Source organism: Neophocaena asiaeorientalis, unplaced genomic scaffold (assembly GCF_003031525.2).
Source record: "Neophocaena asiaeorientalis asiaeorientalis breed wild unplaced genomic scaffold, Neophocaena_asiaeorientalis_V1.1 scaffold340, whole genome shotgun sequence".
NCBI classification, from domain to species: Eukaryota; Metazoa; Chordata; class Mammalia; order Artiodactyla; family Phocoenidae; genus Neophocaena; species Neophocaena asiaeorientalis.
Genome location: NW_020172733.1, coordinates 636,139 through 657,492, shown reverse-complemented (window position 1 = coordinate 657,492; position 21,354 = coordinate 636,139). Strand labels below are relative to the sequence as shown.

Sequence of the window (21,354 nt, the reverse complement as noted above, 5' to 3'; positions counted from 1 at the left end):
ATAAATCAAGCCTCAGTAAATTTAAGAAAACTGAAATCATATCAAGCATCTTTTCTGACCAAAACGCTATGAGATTAGAAATCAATTACAGGGGGAAAAAAACGTAAAAAACACAAACACATGGAGGCTAAACAATACGTTACCAAATAACCAAGAGATCACTGAAGAAATCAGAAAATACCTAGAGACAAATTACAACGAAAACACGATGAACCAAAACCTGTGGCATGAAGCAAAAACAGTTCTAAGATGGAAGTTTATAACAATACAAGCCTATCTCAAGAAACAAGAAAAATCTCAAACACAGTCTACCTTACACCTAAAGGGACTAGAGAAAGAAGAACAAAATAACCCAAAATTAGTAGAAGGAAAGAAAGCATAAAGATCAGAACAGAAATAAATGAAATAGAAACAAAGAAAATGATAGCAAAGATCAATAAAACTAAAACCTGGTTCTTTGAGAAGATAAACAAAATTGATAAACCTTTAGCCAGACTCATCAAGAAAAAGAGGGGGAGGACTCAAATTAATAAGATTACAAATGAAAAAGGAGAAGTTACAACAGACACCACAGAAATACAAAGCATCCTAAGGGACTACCACAAGCAACTCTATGCCAATAAAATGGACAACCTGGAAGAAATGGACAAATTCTTAGAAAGGTATAACCTTCCAAGATGGAACCAGAAATAAATTGAAAATATGTACAGACCAATCACAAGTAATGAAATTGAAACAGTGATTTAAAATCTTCCAACAAACAAAAGCCCAGGAGCAGATGGCTTCACTAACATTTAGAGAAGAGCTAACACCCATCCTTCTCAATCTCTTCCAAAAAATTGTAGACGAAGGAACACTCCCAAACTCATTCTCTGAGGCCACCATCACCTTGATACCAAAACCAGACAGAAATACTACAAAAAAAAGAAAGTTATAGACCAATAACACTGATGAATATAGCTGCAAAAATCCTCAAGACATTAGCAAACAGGATCCAACACATTAAAAAGATCATACACCATGATCAAGTGGGGTTTATCCCAGGAATGCAAGGATTCTTTAATATATACAAATCAATCAATGTGATAAACCTAATTAACAAATTGAAGGAGAAAAACCATATGATCATCTCAATAGACGCAGAAAAAGCTTTCTACAAAATTCAACACCCATTTATGATAAAAACTCTCCATAAAGTAGGCAAAGAGGAAACCTACCTCAACATAATAAAGGCCATATATGACAAACCCACAGCAAAAATCATTCTCAATGGTGAAAAACTGAAAGCATTTCCTCTAAGATCAGGAAAAAGACAAGGATGTCCTCTCTCACCACTATTATTCAACATCATTTTGAAACTCCTAGCTACAGCAATCAGAGAAGAAAAATAAATAAAAGGAATACAAATTGGAAAAGAAGTAAAACTGTCACTGTTTGCAGATGACATGATACTATACATAGAGAATCCGAAAGATGCCACCAGAAAACTACTAGAGCTAATCAATGAATTGGGTAAAGTTGCAGAATACAAAATTAATGCACAGAAATCTCTTGAATTCCTATACACTAACAACGAAAGGTCAGAAAGAGAAATTAAGGAAACAATCCTTTTCACCATTGCAACAAAAAGAATAAAATACCTAGGAATAAACCTACCTAAGGAGGTAAAAAACCAGTATTCAAGGAACTACAAACACTGATGAAAGAAATCAAAGATGACACAAACAGATGGAAAGATGTACCATGTTCTTGGATTCGAAGAATCAATATTGTGAAAATGACTATACTACCCAAAGCAATCTACAGATTCAATGCAATCCCAACAAACTACCAGACATATTTCACAGAACTAGAACAAAAAAAATCACAATTTATATGGAGACACAAAAGACCCTGAATAGCCAAAGCAATCTTGAGAAAGAAAGATGGAGCTGTAGGAATCAGGCTTCCAGACTTCAGACTATACTACAAAGCTACAGTAATCAAGACAATATGGTACTGGCACAAAAACAGAAATATAGATCAGTGGAACAGGATACTAAGCCCAGAGATAAACCCACGCATGTATGGTCAACTAATCTATGACAAAGGAGGCAAGGATATACAATGGAGAAAAGACAGTCTCTTCAGTAAGTGATGCTGGGAAAGCTGGACAGCTACATGTAAAGGAATGAAATTAGAATACTTCTTAACATCATACAAAAACATAAACTCAAAATGGATTAGAGACCTTAATGTAAGACTGGACACTATTAAATGCTGGAGAGGGTTTGGAGAAAAGGGAACCCTTTTGCACTGTTGGTGGGAATGTAAATTGATACAGCCAACTATGGAGAACAGTATGGAGGTTCCTTAAAAAATTAAAAATAGAATTACCATATGACCCAGCAATCCCACTACTGGGCATATACCCAGAGAAAACTGTAATTCATGAAGATATATCCACCTCAATGTCCATTGCAGCACTATTTACAATAGCCAGGTAATGGAAACAGCCTAAATGCCCATTGACAGACGAATGGATAAAGAAGATTTGGTACATATATACAATGGAATATTACTCTACACTAATATGTATAAAATAGGTAACTAATAAGAACCTGCTGTATAAAAAATAAATAAAATTCAAAAAAAAAAAGTAGTAATTCAAAAAGATATATACACCCCTATGTTCATTGCAGCATTATTTACAATAGCCAAGATATGGAAGCCACCTAAGTGCCTATCAATAGTTGAATGAATAAATAAGTGGTATAAATAAAAACTGGAGTGTTACTCAACCATAAGAAAAGAATGAAATCTTGCCATTTGTGACAACATAAATGGACCTAGAGCGTATTGTGCTAAGTAAAATATATCAGAGAAAGACAAATATCATATATTTCACCTTTATATAGAATAAAAGAATAAAGTAAATGAAAAACCATAAGGGAAATTGAAAGGAGTGGGGGATGAGTGAAATAGGTGAGGGAAATTAAAAGGTACAACCTTCCAGTTACACAATAAATGAGTCATGTGGGTGATATAAACTGTGTGGAGAGTATAGTCAATAATAATGTAATATCTTTGAATGGTAATATATGGTAATGAAACATTGTGGCAAACATTTTGTAATGTATAGAAATATTGAATCACTATTTTGTTCACCAGGAAGTAATATAGGATTGTAGGTCAATTATACTTCAAAAGACAAATGAACAAATAAACAAACCCTTTTTTCAGATTTTTGGATAACAGGCCAAGAGTAAGAGGAAGAGAAATTAGAGGAAGGTGTTTCAAAACATACAATCTTCCAGTTATAAGATAAATAAGTACTAGGAATGTAATGTACAACATGATTAATATAATTAACACTGTGGTATATTATGTATGAAAATTGTTAAGAGAGTAAATCTTAAGAGTTTCCATCACAAGGAAAAATATTTTTTTTTCTTTTATTTTGTATCTACATGCAATGATGGATCTTCACTAAACTTATTTTGGTAATCATTTCATCATGTGTGTAAGTCAAATCATTATACTGTATACCTTAACCCTATACAATGCTATATGTCAATTATATCTCAATAAAACCCTAAGAGAAAAAAGAAAAATAAAATACTACCTCCCACTAGGAAAGCCATTTGTAGAAACACAAGGGTTATTTTCTGCCAAAAAAAAAAAAAAATGATATGAACAGCTTTTAAAATATTTGTTGATTCTTATTCAAATTTTCACTAACTCCTTAATGATAAGATGAAAAAAAAATTATCAGGGTTTTAAAGTAATTTAAGTATTGAACATAACATAACTGTATTTTATATTCTGGCATGGTGAAACAACTAATCTTAGTGCAAGTTCTAAGTAAGAGATTGTATTATGTATACATTATTAAGTAACTACTCAATAATAGATTTTATTGTGCATAAAATTTCAATTATATAAGACATCAAACAATCGATTTGATATTAGGTAATCTGAGACTGATACATTAATTTAACTTACTAGTGTTCATTTATAAATATATAAAAAGTTAAAAAATAAGTTAAATGACAACTGGGTTTATGTCAATATCACTTTCAGCTTCTGACTCAAAAGTAGTGTAGATAGAATATGGGCTTTGATACTCTGGGCTTCTGTATTGCACAGCTCTAGGGAACACCATCTGGTGTCATTTTCCCTCTGCCTGAAGAACTTCCTTTGCCATTACTATGGTACAAGTCTGATGACAATGAATTTGCTTATTTTTTGTTTATCTAAAAAATTATGAAGTATGTATCCTACATTTTTGAGAGATATTTTGTTAGGTATGGAATTCTAGATTGACAGGGTTTTTTTTCCATTTTCTTTCATATTTTAAAGATGCTATTTAGAGATGTAGGTTGTATGTGGGAGATTAGAGAGAAGATGTTACAAATGACATTGAGGATTCTGGCTTGGAATAAATCAGTGGATGTGGACACATGTAACCAAGATTGACTAAGAAAGTACAATAAGTGCAGGAAAATGAAGGACTGTAAATTGGTCAGTCCTATTCACTTCATTCTTTTTAATCCTTTTGCACTCTGTCTCATATTTACTGACTCCTTCTTAGTTGAAACATCTCTTCAACTGGTTTCTGTTGCACTCATCTTTGCCTCTTGCTTTTCTAACCATTCCTTTTCAGTCTCCTTTGCCAGTGCAACATTTTTATTATCATCCTTTAAAGATTGAAAGATAAGAGATCTCTTCTGATTTCATCTTCTCTTCCTAGGCATTTTCATCCACTCTAATAATTTGACCTACCACGTACAATGAATCCAAACTTACATCTTCAGGCAAAGTGTCTTTTCTGAGCTTCAGATCCATCAGTCCACTGGTCTACTTTATATTTACATTTATATTGGGTAACTGATAGGCATCTTAATCTTGGACAGTCCAAAATTGAATTCTTGACTTTTCTCTGAAACTTGGTTCCACCAGTCTTCCCTATCTTAGTTAATGGTACAAATCTCTACTCATCTGCTCATACCAAAAACCTAGATTGTATACTTTATATTTTCTTCTTCCTCTTTGGCCACTAGTCCATTGGTTTGTACTTGGTAAATATACATATATTGAATCTGTCTGTTTTTTCTTTCCTCACTACCATTAACATAATCTGAGTCATCACCATGCCTTGCCTGAACTAGTACAATGACCTCCTAAAAGTTTTCCCTGTGTAATTCGTGTCAAATACCCTATCATATCACCTAGAATGATATATTTTTAAAGCAGATGTCATCATATTATTTACTGGCTTAAAATTGTCCTGTGTTTTTCTACTGCAATTAGGATGCTATTCAATTCTTCAACAGGGCATAACGGGTCTGTATCATCACTAATCTCATCTTGTGCATTCTCCCTTTATTCATATTCCAACCACCCTGGCCATCCTCATGTTTTTCCCCAATGTACAGACTTTGTACAGACTGCCCTCTTGGCCTAGAACGCTTTTTCCCGAGCTCTTGTCTTAATCAACTTCATCTCATCTTTGAGGTTATAACTTAAAATTTACTTCCTCTGGGAACCATTCCCGATCATCCTCCTACCCTTCCTCTTTGCAGGCTAGCTTAGGCATCCTGTGATTCAGTCTCGTAATACTTGTACTTTTTCTGAGTAATACTTACAGCAATCATAATTACTTACTTGTATAATAACTGTGTATTTAATGCCTGACTCTCCTAATGGCAGAGATCATACTTGTCTCACTTAATTTTTTATCTCTTATTTATCACTGAACTTGGCACATAAAGAGTGCCGAAAATATTTTTGTGGCTTTATAGACATATGATTCAGTGACACAATTTGTGATAGTATTATCTATTAACAAGACCTAATTCCTTAGGATGGAAAATTGGCAAATGTGATGTGGTTGGCCTAACAGATCTGGGCTGCCTGTTTCCAAATAAACAGTTTATATTCAACTTCAGACCTTTGGCTATGGATTCTTAAATCTTTAGTCACACTCTAAAATAGCTATTCTTTTGTCCCAGGATTTTTGCCTCCTCAGCTTATCACATCTGCCCTAATCTTTAACTCTGCTTTGATCCTTGATGGATATCACCCAGACCACTTTCACTTATGCTATGTAACCTATTCTTTGTGTCCAAACTCATCCTTACCTGAGTGGGAGAGTTTCATCTTCTCCATGATACTAAAGTTCTGTCCCTTCTGGATTTATTGTGGTCCCAGATTCTTATCTTGTATCATACTAAGACAGAACATTCATCAACCATTGTTAATTCCAGTTATTTCTAAATTGGTATTTTTATTCTGGTGTCCTGGCGAAGCTTACCTCACATCTTTTTTTTTTTTTAACATCTTTATTGGGGTATAATTGCTTTACAATGGTGTGTTAGTTTCTGCTTTATAACAAAGTGAATCAGTTATACATATACATATGTTCCCATATGTCTTCCCTCTTGCGTCTTCTTCCCTCCCACCCTCCCTACCCCACCTCTCCAGGCGGTCAAAAGCACCGAGCTCTTTGTATCATCTTTAATGTCTTTCATCAGTGTCTTATAATTTTCTGCATACAGGTTTCTTGTCTCCTTAGGTACGTTTATTCCTAGATGTTTTTTTCTTTTTGTTGCAATGGTAAATGGGAGTGTTTTCTTGATTTCACTTTCAGATTTTTCATCATTAGTGTATAGGAATGCAAGAGATTTCTGTGCATTAATTTTGTATCCTGCAACTTTACCAAATTCATTGATTAGCTCTAGTAGTTTTCTGGTAGCATCTTTAGGATTCTCTATGTATAGTATCATGTCATCTGCACACAGTGACAGCTTTACTTCTTTTCTGATTTGGATTCCTTTTATTTCCTTTTCTTCTCTGATTGCTGTGGCTACCTCACATCTTATTTGCTGGTCCTTGCTGCTGTAATGCAGTGCTTTTCAAACTTTACACGACATGTATCATTTGGTAAGCTTTTTTAAAATACAAATTCCCAGGCCTCACTCTAAGAAATTCTGATATGTAAAATCTGCGTTGAAACTTTCAAATTTGCATTTCTAGTAAATTCCTGGGTCATTATGCTGATGTTGATAGTCTTAGAATCATACTTTGAATAGCACTACTGTAATAGTTTGTCAATGTTTGTTAAAATCTGGTGGAAGGTGGCTGTCTGAGGTTGTGAAAACACTGCAATTGCTTTAACTTTTCTGAGATCTGGTAATCATGATCTAAGCTACTTCCTTATTTTCACTGTTGAAGCCATCAGACTCCTTCTACCACCCATGAAGACTTATCTGCTTAAAAACTCTCTTCTCTAACAAATATACCTGTTTATGTTTTCTTTTATGAATATTTAAGAGCATAGTTTTATTCTGATCATGTGTCATTGACTGCAGCCAATTTGTTTTACATTAGAAGATGTGCACTTTAGTGATTAAATACACAACATTTCATGAGCTGTAGCATGCAGTTTGTCCCTGAGCCTCACATATATTAGCTGTAATTCAGTTTATTCATTAGTAAAATTAGAAAGATAATAATAGCCTCATTATTAATATCTATCTTATAGCAATGTTGTATTGATTGGTTAAATGAAAGAATTTGGAAAAAACAGTATTTTCCTGTGCAGAGTGCAGAAAATTACTAAAACTGGTACTATATTTTATGCTTATTTTTTCTCAAAGCATTTAAATCTGGCATAAATTAATGTTCAATAAAAGCTTAAAATTACAAGACTTAATTGTGTCATAATAGTTATAAACACAGTTTTGTTTAAAATTTGTAATAAGTCTTGATTTAGTCAGGCTGCTCCAGAGAAACAAACAATAGAACCAACATAATATGTGTGTGTGTGTGTGTGTGTGTGTGTGTGTATAACATATAGAATACACGTATAACATATAGAATATATATGTACAGTATATAAGATATATATGTGTTTATATACAAAAAGATTTATTCTAAGGTATTGGCTCAGTTGACTGTGTGTGTCAGGCTGGCAAGTAAGAAATCCCTAGAGTAGTCAAGAAGGCTGGAAACTCGGCAGAAGCTGATGCTACAGACTTAAGGCAGAATTTCTTCTTCTCTGGGAAACTTCAGTGTTTCCTCTTAAGGCCCTCAAGTGATTGGTTGAAGCCCTCCCTCCTTATGGAGGATAACTTACTTATTTAAAGTCAACTGATTTTAGATGCTAACCACATTGACAAAATACATTCACAGCAAAGCCAAATTGGTGTTTGATTAAACAACTAAGTGTTACAGCCTAGTCAACTGACACATAACACTAGCCATCATAACTCCTTTATATCTACAGGACAAAAATCAAATTCTCTCTTCATATTTAAGGATCTCCATGATCCAACTGTCTTTCTCTCTTCTAATTTCTCCCTCCTCAGCTGTGAGACTCCTTTTCCATGTTCCATCGTTTTCAATTATTCATCTCCATGGGAAGTACTTTCCCTTTTTTGTCTCATAGTCATTGTAACTTTCCTGCATCCCTCTGTTATAATCTTCTGTACATGTAATAATTTTTCTCTACTTGTTTAGAGCTCCTTGATTGTGGGAACTATGCTTTCTTTTTATGTCTGTCCCCTACAGAGACTTTTCACTGTGGCACTCAAAAGACATTTGTTGAATTTATTATCTCCCAACAAAAAAGTTTCAAATAATGGCTTTATCAATGATGTAAAACTTAATTCTCTTAATTTGAAGGAATATTTTAAAAGTGTAACCCACTGGCAAATTGTCCATACCCTGTTTTATAATGATATAATTTACCAAAAATATAATATTTAATAAATAAGACATTTAATATTTTGGCAATATATTGTGTGGATAAAATATCAGGTGGACATAATTTTAATGACAATATTATGAGTTGAGTTTTACTGAAATTATATATTTTCTCACTATCCATTTAGAAAAAAAGGAGCAGTTATTCATTTTCAAATTCAAGGGGCAAGATATAAAACAGCAGGAACTCAGGCAATTCAGCAATCCATCTATCTTGAGAGGAATAAAATGTTATCCCACTCTGTACTGGCTGGCACAGCTCTTCACCAACAATTCCCCATTTAGGTATAAAAACAAACTGGCCTTTGTGTTTTGTTTATGCTTTCACCATTACTCTCAAAGCACTTTGAGACATTACTCTCAAAGCACTTCAGCAATACAAAAATAATGTTGCTGTCTCTTACAGGAATAGCTAAAAAATATTCATGAAAAGTGCTACTCGAAGAACATATTTATCTCAGGTGGTTTCTTCATTGTGCAAGGACAGTGATATTAAACTAAACTCTTTATTTTGTCAAGGTCCTGAATATTTTTTCATGTTACATACTTCTAGGTAAAATCCTGAATTGTGGAACGTTTATTAGATATGTATAAAAGAAGTGATATAAATTTACCAACATGAACTTCCTCCAATATGATAATTGAATCAATGTCTTAGTTTCAAAAGAAACAAATCAGTGCCCATATGTATTTTAACTGGCTTGCGAGGGAAAATGGTCCAGCTTTGGAAACAAAGAGCATTCATAAATGGAACATTGGGAATTCCAGACCATAGAAGAGAATTTGAGATGTATTGAGGGGTAATAGAGATCAGCATTAATGCTGCCTGTACTTATTGCTAGATCAAGGTGATAAACCAGGAGCAATACAGTGACATGGCTTAAGCAAAATCAAAGATAAATTGATGACATTTTAAAAGTGATCACCTTTTCATTGGTTAAAATGTAAAAAGGAACTAGTTGATAAACTACATACATATCATGTGCATTAACGTGTGTAATAATTCTAAATTTGTCAAATACAGCACTTAAAAGAGTAGAAAATTATTAGTTCTAACTGAAGGGAGTAATAAGAATTGCTGTAACAACATAAAATAAAGATTTGAGGAAAGTGCTCCTTCCTAACCTCAGCCATAGACTAGTGGTAAGCCTCTTTTATAAGCTGTGTCTGAAAGGAAAAGGCAGGGTTCAATCCTGTGGTGACAGTCCTCAGCTGGCTGAGAATAAAGGCCCAGCCCTTAACTGCTGCAAAGGATCCTCCCTCAAGTTTGGGTTAGGGTCATGGTTCCTTGGGAAATAGGCAGAACTGATTTCCTAGGATCTTTTAACATAGAAGAAATTTTAAAAGAAGGTTAAGAAAGAGAGTTGAAGAGAAGAATTTATGGAGAAATAGGAGACTCACATTGCTCCCCTGCCTCTGTTGGGTGTTGGTAGGGTATAGGAGAGGTGGACAGAAAACCCTCCCTTGAGATTTGGATGTGATTTTGAATGTGGGGTGCTGGCTCTCCTTCCTGCTTGCAAGTTACCGAGCAGCAGAATCCCAGATATTTCCAGTGTTGTCAGAGCCTGGGAACTGGACAGATGGGAGATGGCCAAAAGGCACACACAGGGAGTAGAGAGCAAAGCTCACTCTAGTTTTCTGTGGGACTCCACGATGCATGGCAAGAACTGTAAGTTTCCTATTAGTTAGGTAGTCTACGACCACAGTTGGAAGCTGTAACTTAGGGAACAGTCTTGTAAGAGGTATCCTGGTAGAATGAAGTGATAGTATCACAGATGTAAGGACGGTTCTCTGAGATAAGAGGGGAATGTGGTTTCCTATCCATAAGACTGCCCATCTCAGAAGCTGCAGGGGGAACTCACTGACTCCTAAACATCATCTGTGTTACCCTTTAGAGGCAGCTAAGGGTATCAGCTGGATAGGACAAGCTCCAAAGACCAGCTGGACGCAGGGCTTAACAGCAGGACTCATACATATTTGTAAGAGTCTCTCATGTACTAGAATTTGCTGCTGGAAAGAATCTCAGAAACATGGTGAGAACAGTGCCACACTTCTTCTGACTTATAAACACAATGTATTTTGACATGAGTTATATCAGCAGCTAGTGTGCTTTGTTGGTACGTATACTTGTGGTCCTTCTAAAAAGGTATAATTATTTATTTCATATGAATTGGTGTCAAGTCAGATCCCTTACCACCCCATATTTATAGAATTATATTTTCAAATATAAAAGAAAAAAATTTATATTTATGTCTGTAATATTTTATCTTGTTTTGAGCTCAGTGTTATAATTGCTGCAATAAATTGAATATTGATTCTGCTTTCCAAAGTATTAGTTACTGGGCTATATAATGGCAAGTTGTTATATTTAACTTTCCCATGTTTGCACTGTACTCTGTAGAATATGATTTAGGCTACCACTTTCATTGTATAAACCTAGAACTACAGCTCTGACACCAAACTTAACAAGCAAAGCACAGAAGGGAGAAAAAATAGATGTGATTGTAAGTGCTAATAAATAAATAAATAAAACCTTAGAAAATCAAATGAATTAAAAGAATACTTTTTGAGTGGAAGGACAATTTGATGAATTATTATAACACTCTAGTAAAGATAGATTCAATGTGGACCGTGGAAAGGAGAGAAAAATTAAGCTGAGTGAGAGAGGGACAGGCAGCCACTAGACTTCAATAGATGAAGTTAGTACTAGTAACACTAGCCCAGGGCAGCACCCAAGTGTGGATTTCAGTAAAATGAATAATAGATTTGTACAAGTCATGGGTCTATGGAGGTATTTCCAGATTAAATGGAACAAGGAAGGTTAGAGTAGCAAATATTAAGGATGTAAATCTAAAATGTAAGAATCTTACAAATGTTCATATACATGAATATAAGAACATTGCAAGGATGTTAAAAATAAAATTATCTTTAAGTGAAACATTAGGAAAAAAAACATGTAACTAAGAGAAGTGGCCAAATTATATGTTATAATATTAAAAAATGGTTTTGAAAAATTTGTGACATGAAAAGTTTCAAAATTCAACACACTATAAGATGAACTAAAAAAATAGAATGTTAAAATGTATCTGTGACTTCAAAATATCTCAAGATGTTAACAAAAGTTTATTATTGAGAGGTGAGATTATGAGTTATTTCACTTATTTTCCATTTTTTTCAAAGTAAGTGTGCATTTTTTAAATTAAAGGGCTCTTATTATAGAGCACTTACACAGTTATTTCCTCTAATCATTATAATATTTTTTTTATTGTTACCCTTTGTGCTACAGGAGGCACATTGAATGGCTTCTCTATACTCTTACAGGTGTCAGCAGAGACTTAGAATTCAAATTTAAGTTCCCTTCAGCTCCTTTCAGTGCAACACATACTAATGTGTTCTTGCCTCACCATTTATGAGAAGGAATGAAACCCATCATTTCAAGGGCTTGTGAAAATTTCTAAGCAATTTAAGTGTTATTGACTGATAGGTGATTCAGTAATCAAAATGCAAATATATATGTTAGAATTTCATATCCTTTCCATGCCAAGCTTCTGCTCAGAATAATAATTTAGTATGATAGCAGAAAGTCATACAAGGAAATTTAAAAAGATTATATTATCTACATATGGAAAAATAAACTTCAAAGTAATAACTAAATCAATAATTACATAGTAATTAATATTTTTCTGTAAGGTATTATGCTGAGCCTTAAAAAATGTACAAGACATAACTCTCTTCCCTTATTGGTTTTATAATCTCACTTATGAAATTTATGTGAATAATCAAAATAACAGTAAAGGTTTAAATTAAAAATTAAGACTATAAGACAAAGGAGAAAACTGGAATCTATTAAGTGTCTACTAAATAGTGGGAATTGATAGGCATTTGCTATGTGTCATCTCATTTACTCTCTCAGCAACAGTATGTACAATGTAATTGATGAGGCAGAACCTAAGAGGAAGAGAAGAAGCTTCTCTAGTGAAGTCAGTGAGTCATCTAGAGAGAATCTCTTTTTAAAGAGTCATGTGATTTGTCCTTAGTAACCTAGTAGGTACCTATCTTCCTGGGGAAAGATTATTTAGAACCTTTTCTATTATTTAGAACCTTTTATGACCTGCTAAATTATGGCTCATCTCCCACAAGAGCGGGTCACTAAGTTTTCCAAGAGGTTACTTGGGGTTGGAGAATATCCTCTTGTGATTTAGTGTTATTGAAACCTCCTTAAAGGATTTCTGTTTCTGACTGAGGTTGTCAGCAGGAAAGGATATCAGGAGCCTCAGCAAGGTCACCCTGTGGCAAGGGAGTACAAGGCCATCGACCCAAGCTCAGAACCATAATTTAGAGATTCCTGGAGAAAGGTTGAGGCTGGCAGCCTTTCCTGTCCTGGCCAATATATGATGGTGGGAATTGCAGGAATGATAGCTGATGACAAATAGAATTATTAAGTCCACAGTGTACAGGGATCAGTTCAGACAGAACATCCCTGTAGCAGTGCAAAATCACCAGGTGGAATCTGCTGGGAGATCAGTTTTCCATAGCAGCTCCAAGTATACAGACAGAAAGCAATGGATGGACTCCCCTGTTTTCTTTCTGCTTGGGATTTGGAAGCAGGGCAGACTACATTAGACAGAGTGATCCTCTGGGAATCTTCAGCAATGGGAGTGAGGGCAGCAAGGACCTCAGGAGGGAGGCATTGGACTTCCTGCTTATATGGGCATGCCAAGTTTCAAGTTATGTGAAAAAAAAATAAAAGAGATGTGACTGCATTTGAATTCCAGTTGTTTTTTTTTTTTTTTTTTTTTATCATGGGAAGAAGGCTCAAAAATGACACATAGCTTGCCTAATCAGCCACAGTTAGTAATTTGCAAAACTAGAATTCAAACCAATTCTGTTTGACACTAATCTTCTATCCTCTACAAAAGGGATGTCATAGACATTATATATTTTCCAGATAAAATTATACCTCTAGCAAAATTTAGTAAATTATTATTCACTAGTAATTAGTAAAATGTTTTCTTAAACTCCAGATGAATGCTGTTGTGCAATTCTGGGAGAAAATAAAGCTTATGTTTGCTTTATGAAAAGTTCACAGTGATTTTATTTTACTCTTCATTGAATCTCAGGCACTAAATCCCCTGTTTCTTCCTGGATTTTCTTTTATTGAAGAAAACAATTATTGTTTTGATGAAATGGAATAAAAATTCATGCAATTTTCTTACATTAGCCATGCTCAAAAAATAAAGCCACAGCTTTTAATATATATTCAATAATTCATTCTAATATAATTAATGAGAAACTTTATTAAGCATATAAAATAATTCAGTTGTGGAACAGAAATAACAAGGCGAGTCTGCCAAAATTCATTATAATAAATAGTATTTCATGGCACTGAAAGATACACTAGGGCTATAGTGTTTTTCCCATTGTTCCCAAAAGTGCCAAGTGCAAGAGTGAGCACATATTTGGTGTTAAACAAACTACTTTTGATTGATGATAGCTGCTAAGTCCTGAGCAAACTGTAGCATTTAGGAGGGTGCATGGAATTGTTGAAAATCATATAAAAGTTATAAAGATATCAAGGTTTATGACCGGCAAGCAAATGAGAGGAGTTACGTTATAAATAAAAAAGGTGTGACTTTATGCTTACAAACTCTAATTCATGAGAGATTGATATAGGTAGATAACTTGACGGGGATGGATTTTTTTTTTTATATCCCCAATGCCTAGAATAGAATCTGCATTCTAGTGAGCATCACAGGGAGCTGGTAATGAATATTTGTTGAATAAATCGATAGTTATATGTGTTATACTTTTATTTATGCTCATATTTGTTAGATATTAGAAATACTACACAGTATTTAAAGGTTGAGTGAAGAAATACAAATAAGCCTTCACAATAACACCCATCACTGGAAGAATAGAGTAGCGTGAGGTACGGGCTGCTCACAGAAAAATGGAATCCTCTGGTAGATCCCATATCCCGGTAACTCTGGCTTCCATTTTAACTACTTAGAAGTTGACCATTAATCTAATCACCTTCCATTTAACAGTGCTGTCTTGTTTCTCTAGCTGCTTCCAGTTCTTCTTTTAGTCTTGGCATTCTGCAGTTTCATTTTTATGTGTTTACACATAAACTTTCTTATAATTTATCCTGTCTCAGTTTCCTTAGTCTTCCAAGATCTGAAGATTAAGTATTTTTCAACAATTCTCTGCTGTTACTTCTTTAAGTATTTCTTCCTCTTCCTTATATCTATTTTCTGATTTTAGAACACTAATTACATGTTTTACATCTTTTCATTCTGTTCATCATCTGTTCCATGGTCCATAGTCTCTCTGGTAATTTGCATTTTTTTCTTTCTGTGATGTTTCTCTCTTTGATAATTATTTCTTTGGATCACAAATTTAGCTGGATCAATTCTATTAAACTGCTTTTTAAGTGTATAATTTCAATTATAATATGTTTCATTTCTATTATCCTTTTCCAAAGCCACTTCTCATTTTTACATTGTCTGGTTCCTTGCTCATATTTTCAGACATTTTTTTCTTTAAATACATTTTTGGTAGTTAGAATAATGGTCCTCCTTCCACTCCCAGGATGTCCATGACCTAATCCTCAGAAACCTGCAGATATGTTACCTTACCTGGGAAAAGGAGCTTTGCAGATGTGATCAAGGTAGTGTCCTTGAAATGGTGAGATTATCCTGGATTACCTCGATGGTCCCAATCCAATCACATGAGCTCTTAAGAGCAGAAGAGGAAGGCAGAAGAATGGGTCAAGAGATGCAATGTGAAAAGGACTTAGCCCAGTGTTGCTGGCTGTAGAAAGGTAAGGAAGAGGCCATAAACCAAGAAAGGCAACAGCCTTTGGAAGCTGGGAACAACCTTCAGTTTATAGTCAGCATGAAAATGGGGACCCCAGTCCTAAATCCACAAGGAATTGAACTCAGTCAGTAATGTGAATGGGCAGAAAACTGATTCTGCCTTACAGCTTCCAGAACATATCTGACACCCTTAATTTCAGTCCAATGAGAACTGTCCTGTACTGAACTTCTGTTCTATAGAACTATAAAATAATTAACTTATGCTGTTTTAAGCCACTGTTTGTAATAATTTTTTAGCAGCAATAGAAAATTAATATAGATTTTAGTACTAGAATTGAGGTGTTTCTGTAACAAATATCTAAAAATGTGAAATAGATTTTGGTATCAGGCAGTGGGTACAGGCTGGAAGAATTTTATGAAGTATGGAAGAAAAAGCCTAGTTTTCTTTGAATAGACTGTTAGCAGAAATATGGACATTAAAGAATGTCCATGAGGGCTCAGAAGGAAGTAAAGAGCATTACAGAGAAGTCCTAAATTGCCTCATAGAAAATATAAATGGTCATGAACAAACTATTAATAGAAACATGGATTTTAAGAATGCTGCTGGTGAGGGCTCAGAAAGAAATGAGAACATGTTATTGGAAACCAGAGGAAAAGGGATTTTTGTTAAATAGAAATCTTAGCAGGCTTGTGTCATGCAGTTATATGGAAAACAGAACTTGTAAGCAATGAACTTGGATATTTAACTGAGGAGATTTCCAAGTAAAGTGTTGAATGTGCAGACTGATTTCTTCTTTTCCCTTAGAGTAAATGCAAGAGGAAAGAGATAAACTGACAGAGGAACTGTTAAACAAAAAGGAATCAGGACTTGATGATTTTGGAAATTCTCAGCCTTCCAATATGGCAAAATGTTAAAATTAAGATATTCATTTAAATTTATTTAAAAATTAAGAGATTATTTTTCTGAGCTATTTCAGAAAGATAGAAAGATCAGAGTAATCAGTAACATAAAAGACTCTTTGAAAAAATTAAGGAAGTTATCATAAATCCCATCAGTCATCTCATCAGAAGCCAAAAGTAGAGATTTTCTTGGAAAGATCTGCACATGAGCCTCTTTGTCTAATGGATTGAATCCTTGTGACATCTATGGAAAATCCACAGAAATCTTGAGAATCTTATGCAAGCAGAGATACTGCCAACTTGGACTGAAGAGGTAAGAGAGATATGATGTGAGAAAGTCTCAACCTGCCTTTGCTGGCTTTGAAAGTAAAAAAGGGACCCAAAGTCAAGTCATGTGGCAGCATCTGGAAACTGGGAGAAACCCTCAACCTAGAGCCAACAACAAAACAAGGAACTTAGTCCTATAACCACAGAGAACTGACTTGTGCCAACAACCCAGATGAACAAGAAATTAATTCGATTCTCCCTAGAGCCTCCAGAATGAATTGCATCCTGCCTATACTTTGAGTTTCATCTGGTGACACTTGTACAATTTGTTGTTTTATGACACTAAGTGTGTGGTAATTTGTCATAGAACATAAAAATAGCAATAGAAAATTAATTTCTCTTTTAATTTTAGAATATTCAACATACTTCTTTTCTGAATCTGATCATTCCAATACAATGTATCTTTGTAAGACTATGTCTTCTGTATGGTTCTTTTCAGCTTTCTCTCAAGTCTAATTTATTCTTTATGCTTTGCAATTTTTAAATTGGTAACTAATTATTTTAGAAATTTATCTTGGGAACATTCAATTTGGATTCACAAAGCAAGTGATTTCTTTTGCTTCTACTCACTGACTGTGAATCTGGAACCACTCTAAATAACTGGATAAAGTTCGTTGATCACACAGGTAAATTCTGCCATCAAGTCTCAGTGAAAGCCATCTAATAATTCTGAGTTCTAAGGACAATTCTGTGTCCCTCCACCCAGTGCAATGTCTAGATAGGCATGTTTCTTTGATGTACCTTCTTGGTGGTAGGTTTATTTTGTATAGACCCTTATTCTTAGAGTGTTGTCCTTAAGGGTTCTGATTCTCTGAGAGAGACACTTCTATCAGACTACAACTAGAGTTAGCCCTTTGCTTCATCTTCTGTCCCAGTGTTGCCCTTACTTACCTCTTGGGTTTCTTTTTTCACTTCGTTTTTGTCCCCTTTGGATTCTTTGCTTTCTTACCCTTTCAGAAAAGCATTTAAAAAGAAGTATTTTATAGTCATATTTTTAGAGTTTTTCATTTAACAGCTGCCAGAAAAGGAACGCTCTATAAATTATTTTTAATCCTACTTAAATTTAGTTTCTAAAAATTGAAGTGGGCTTCCCTGGTGGCGCAGTGGTTGAGAGTCCGCCTGCCGATTCAGGGGACACGGGTTCGTGCCCTGGTCCGGGAAGATCCCACATGCTGTGGAGCGGCTGGGCCCGTGAGCCATGGCTGCTGAGCCTGCGCGCCCGGAGCCTGTGCTCCGCAATGGGAGAGGCCACAGCAGTGAGAGGCCCGCATACCGGAAAAAAAAAAAAAAAAGAAAAAAATTGAAGTAATACAGTTTGTTGCTTGTACAAGGGTTTTATTACCTTAAGTAAAACTGTTACCAAAGTGATAGTTTTTTCATTCAACTTCTTCATGCATTTAACAAGTACAGGGCTTCCCTGGTGGCACAGTGGTTAAGAACCCACCTACCAATGCAGGGGACACAGGTTTGAGCCCTGGTCCGGGAAGATCCCACATGCTGCAGAGCAACTAAGCCCACGTGCCACAACTACTGAGCCTGCCTGCCACAACTACTGAAGCCCACATGCCTAGAGTCCGTGCTCCACAACAAGAGAAGCCACCACAATGAGAAGCCCACGCACTGCAAAGAAGAGCAGCCCCTGCTCACCGCAGCCAGAGAGACAGCCCCAGCACAGCAGCAAAGACCCGACACAGCCAAAAATAAATAAATAAATAAATTTAAAAATAAAACCAGAAACAAGTACAGTTCCTGATGGTACTAATGTCAAGAAAAATTAGCAGACCACAGGCAATACGTTTCACATTTTAAATCTCTACTTTCTAAAAATGTATTGATAGCACTATATAAACTCTCCTCCAGACTCCAAATGTAGAAAAAAAACACATAGTCTTTGAGAATCAAACGCTAAGAAATTCAATTAGTCTTTGTACTGCTTTTATATTTTAAATAAACATAATTAAGCTCAAATCTTTAGATTTAGAAAGTATATTTACTTCTTGATTTGTAAATTAAAGATCTACTTTCCTTGATGATATTTACAACCAGTCTTGATCCACTCAATCAGAAGTAATCCAATCCTTTGTCCTTCCATAACAAGGGATTACGTTATGATGTAATAATTTGTTTATATATTTGGGTTTTTTTTTTTTAACTAGACTGTGAGCATCTTGAAAAGAGAAGCCATATGTATTAAAAGTATTGTAATGGGCCCAGAATTTAGCACTGAATTTAGGTACTGAATAAATATTTGATGAATTTAATCTATGAGTGAGTATGTTTAGTACAATGTAAGAAGTTTATAATTCTGTATACATATTATTTTAACCTGTATTTTAAACTAATATTAGGGAAAATTTTTTTAGTATTACTAGAAATATTATAGAATTGTAGGCCAGCATTAGTGAGAGACATCACTCCAAATGAAGTAATTTGTACTCTAAGTAGAGATTCCCTTCTTTCTTTCTCTCCCTGTTTATCATCTAATTCACATATTTCATTGCACAATGAATGAATGAGAGCTTAGATTCTTAAGTAAAAGTAATGTAAAATTGTATTTTGCCTGAAGCATTGTTAACAGGATAGTGGTAATGCCCAATGAAAGAAAATCCTTAAAGTAAAAGAAGTAACATTGTCAGCATTTAAAATAAATGTTTTCCAGAGCTGATTTTTAAGTAATTTGCATTACTTACTTTTAAAAGAAATACACTATGTTGCCAAACAAAGAAATAAACAAAATCCCAAAACAATAATCCAAAACAAATAAAACCTTTGAGAATTTAGTGTTACATATAGAAGGCATACAAGTTACATCTTCTTACATATATTTTTCAAGCTTACACCCCTATATTTTGTTCTTAAAATGTTCAACTGAAAATGGTGTTTAAATATCAGCCACATGTGCTTCTATTTTTATACTAATCCTTCCAGAGTAATCACCCCCTCTAAAGTAATAAATACATTTAATGGAATTAGGACCCAATCTTCACCCCTTTCTTCATTTAACTTTCTATGTCCTGTAAGAACTGTGAAGGTGGGTCCCCTTCAATATTTCAGATGCAAAATAGAGAAACCAAACTCATTCTGTTCTCTAATAAAATAGTTTATATTCCTTTTCTATCAGTTTTAAAATTTTTCCTTTTTTGCTGTGAGAATAATCTTAAAACCCTCTCTGTTCTTCCTTCCTTTATTCCTTTTATCTAATCTATCATAAAGAGCTGTAATATTTGTTTGCTTCCAGGTCTTCAGGCCTCTATTAGAATTAAGACATCACTTCATGCCTTGACAGGACTAGATAATTTTCAAAGATCCCTTTTAATTCAATACTTTTTAAATCTTTTTTAACTGATCACCCTGACCACATTGTGGATTCTTGTACCCAACGCCAATGGTAATAATCCAATTTAGTAGTTTGCAGGTAGAGGACACTAGAGATGAAACTGGAACAGTCACTCAATATTATCCATCAAAATATGTCCGTAATCTCAATCTGCTCTGGCTATACAATTTTTATTACATTTTTCTCAAATGCTCTTCATTACAACTTGTCACTCTAGCACACTGCATATCTATAGGATCTTTCACACTTTTGTTAACAATCGTCATAGCACAAAACGTTCCCATCTCATTGTCTCTTCAGTAGAAAATATGCAAAATTCGGTTTAACTCTTATCTTTTCTAGGTAGTTCACACAGTGATAGGAAACCAAAATTTGGGTGTTAGTTAGGCCTCAGCTTGTAACTGTGCCACTTACCAGCTACATAACTTTAACCAGCCTCAGGTTTCTCATTCAGCCCATATTTGATAACTCATTCCAACCTCCATTAACTCAGGATTAATTGTCCTTTACTTGTTTTATGTATTTACACAGTGATTTACTTGTATGGCTATTGTGCAAGAGGTCACTGAGAGGACATTTAATAAGTAGTCATCAAACAATTTATCACATGTTTTGATATTTTTGAAGTTGAGAAATAACAAAAAGATAGAACCAATAACAGTGTTTATCATGAACTGGAAAATTTCTCAATGCTCAGTTACTAAAAATACATTTGAATATTCTATTACACACTGTTTTGGCATATATTTTTATTCTTTAAAACTAAAATACACGTACATAAACATACACATCCCCCGAGTAAACAGCTTACCTTAAGATTGTTCTGAATTTGGCTTCAGAAACCATCCAAAGCAGATATCTATAAGTCAATAATTATGAAACTACAGTCAGTTAGCTTGAAGATAAAGGTGCTTTTACTTTTAGCAATGATTTTTAATATTTTCTACAAAAAATTAGTAGCATATTCATCATCTAGAAGTTTTTGTTTATTGCCTTGACCACTAAAGTTTCAGAATATTCATAAAATATATTTTAAAAATCAGTAAACACTTTTAAGCTAAAGGAATTTGACTTGTTTCACTATTTGCAAAGCTTATTGATGGGTTATATCCCAAATACCATCTTATTAAGCATTATTGAATTGTATTAAAAATTAACATTTTAAATAAAGCTATAATAATAGGACTGCTGAACTTGACCCATTTTATGATAATGAACACTAGA

The 21,354-nt window shown here is 34.3% G+C and overlaps 1 protein-coding gene across 1 annotated transcript in view; it reads right to left on the bottom strand.

Annotated features, from left to right (window-relative positions):
• Window positions 1–20,991, bottom strand: part of CNTN1 (contactin 1) — a 257,042-nt gene extending 236,051 nt beyond the window's left edge. The window contains exon 1 of the mRNA XM_024740425.1: window positions 20,942–20,991. The gene's annotated coding sequence lies outside the window, so the exon portion shown is untranslated. The remainder of the gene's footprint in view (window positions 1–20,941) is intronic.
• Between the last annotated feature and the right edge of the window lie 363 nt (window positions 20,992–21,354).